The sequence below is a fragment of the Prionailurus viverrinus genome, unplaced genomic scaffold (assembly GCF_022837055.1).
Source record: "Prionailurus viverrinus isolate Anna unplaced genomic scaffold, UM_Priviv_1.0 scaffold_97, whole genome shotgun sequence".
NCBI lineage: Eukaryota > Metazoa > Chordata > Mammalia > Carnivora > Felidae > Prionailurus > Prionailurus viverrinus.
Window position 1 is genome coordinate 10,001 of NW_025927659.1, and position 2,500 is coordinate 12,500.

The window sequence follows — 2,500 nt, forward strand, 5'->3', positions numbered from 1 at the left end:
GGGCGTGGGGGGGGTCCGAGCGCGGCGGTCGCCCCCGACCGCCGGCCCTTTTTCCCCCCTACGCGGCACACCCGGCCTTCCCCCCCCCCCACACGTCCCACGTGCCCCGCGCGCGCTCCCGCCGCGGCCCCCGGCCGGGGCCGGCGGACGGCGCGGCACGCCTCCAACCACGGAAACCCCCGCGGAGAACCACACCGCCCCCGCGACAACGCGGGCTCGGGGCACGCAGTGCGGCGCGGCCGCAACCCGGGGGGAAGCGCGCAGCGGCGGGCGACGCCGCGGCGTCCCGCGGGCCGCCGCCGGGGCACGCATCCCCGGGGCGCAGCCCCGCGCGCGACTCGGCCTCGGCGCGAGCCGCCCCGACAGGGCAAAGGGGGCCGGGATCGCCAGCGGGGAGCCGGGGCGGGGCCGCGGCTCGGGCCCCGGACGCATGGCCGCGGACCGGGAGAGGAGGGGGCCACGGCCCGACCGCCACGGTCACCGCCTGGGGCAAGGCGGCGAGACCGACGGCGCTCCAGATCCGCACCTCCACCCCCCACGACGGCCCACGGGACCGCGCGGCACGGGGCACCGCAAAACCCTCCCGAGACCCGGGCGGCGATCCCAAAGACCGCGTGCGGCACGAGGGATCTCCCCCAGAGGGACCGCGGCGGCGGCCACGGCCCTCGGGTGCGAGCTCTCCTCGCCCTTCCCTTTTCTCGCGGGCGGCGACCGGCCTCGGCCTCTCCCCCCCACACACACACACCTTTCCCCCCCAACCACCCCCCACCACCGCCCCACGGGCGCCGGCCCCCAGCCCCACCCCCGTCCCATGCCCTCCCACGTCCCACACACGCGTCACCGCCGAGCGGACCCGGCGGGGCGAGGCGGGGGCGGGAGGGGGGGGCTGAGGGAGGCGGCGGGGACCGGACACACGGGGCCGGGGAGGGGGCGGGGAGGAGGAGAAGGAGGAGGAAGGAGGGAGGGCCGGCAGCGGCGGCCACCGTCGTCTGCACTTAGGGGGACGGAGGGCCCGGCGGCCAGGACGACCCTGTCCCCGGCCCGCGGACGACCCCGCACACCGTACCGCCGCGCAGGCGGGCGTGGCGGGGCGCCCTCGGGCGGGGCGGGCGCCGGCACCGGCAGGGCGGGCCCTGCGAGGGAACCCCCAGCCGCGCCATACCCCCGGGAGAGACACCCACCCGGGGGAGGCGATTGATCGGCAAGCGACGCTCAGACAGGCGTAGCCCCGGGAGGAACCCGGGGCCGCAAGTGCGTTCGAAGTGTCGATGATCAATGTGTCCTGCAATTCACATTAATTCTCGCAGCTAGCTGCGTTCTTCATCGACGCACGAGCCGAGTGATCCACCGCTAAGAGTCGTACGAGTTTTTGTGATCGCCGGGAGGGCCAACCCCAAAAAGGGGCGCCCCCCCAACCTGGCACAGCACATCCCCGAAGGGTGCCTCCGGCCGGCCAGCAAGAGACAACAAAGACCAGACTCCGAGAGGTCGGAAGGGTTGGAACGACAGGGCAAGTCCGGCAAGCCCGCCCCGCCACGCGGACGCGCGGGGCGAGCTCGGAACAACCCCACAGGCGCCCAGGGGGTTCCCGCCTGTCCCCTCCCCCCACACACACCCCCAAGGGACACGGGGCGCACGCACACGCACACGCTCACGCACCACCCGGCAGCCGCCGGGCAAGCCCCCTCCCGGCAACCGGGGAGGGCCGTGGCGTGGGCGCAAGCGCGGCGGCACCCCGGCCTGGGGCGCGGCAGGGGGCGGGCAGCGGAGTCTGGAGGAGACACGGGAAGACCAGCCTCCACGGCTCCCCACGGGCCCGACCGCCCCCGACCCGAGGCGGACGGGCGACCCCCCAAGGGTCTTTAAACCTCCGCGCCGGGACGCGCTAGGTACCTGGACAGGGTGGAGGCGGGCGAGGTGGGTGGGGGACGAGGGAGCAGCCCGCAACACCGCCAACCACCTCGACGCCGACCCCCCCGGGGCCGCGGCCAGACCCACATAAGGGCAAACCGAGAGCCCCGACGCTGCCGGCCCGTGACGGAGGCTCCGACGGGGCTAACCCGCCCCCACAGGACCGCCGCCGCCCGACGCCCCCCGCTTCCACCCCGCCCCCACGACCCCCACACGACCCTTCTCCTCCCCCCCCCATCCAGGGCCACCAGGGCCGACCGGCCCCGGCCCCGCCCTCACTTCCGAGCAACACCTTCCCCGTGGCACCGACCAACCCTCACCGTCCCCTCCCCCGCACCCGCGGCCCAGGCCCCCCCCTGCGGGAGGGGGGCTGCGGCGGGAAGCGGGGCACGAGCGGGCAAGGGCGTGGGGGTGGCGGTTCGGGGAGGAGGCGGGGAAGGAGACGGAAAGCCGGACCCGGACCGGACCCGGGGCCTGAAGGGAGGGCTTAAGGAAGGGGGGGTAAAGGTCTGGCAGGCTAGGGCAAGAAGAGAGGCGCGCAAGGCAGGAAGACGGGCCCGGGGGGACGGACCCCCCCCGACGGAGCAGA

At 76.2% G+C, this 2,500-nt stretch overlaps 1 non-coding gene across 1 annotated transcript; it reads right to left on the bottom strand.

Moving 5' to 3' along the window:
- Positions 1 to 1,206: 1,206 nt before the first annotated feature.
- On the bottom strand, positions 1,207 to 1,359 carry LOC125160084 (5.8S ribosomal RNA). Its single transcript, XR_007150122.1, has one exon. It is a non-coding gene; the product is annotated as a 5.8S ribosomal RNA (ribosomal RNA).
- Between the last annotated feature and the right edge of the window lie 1,141 nt (positions 1,360 to 2,500).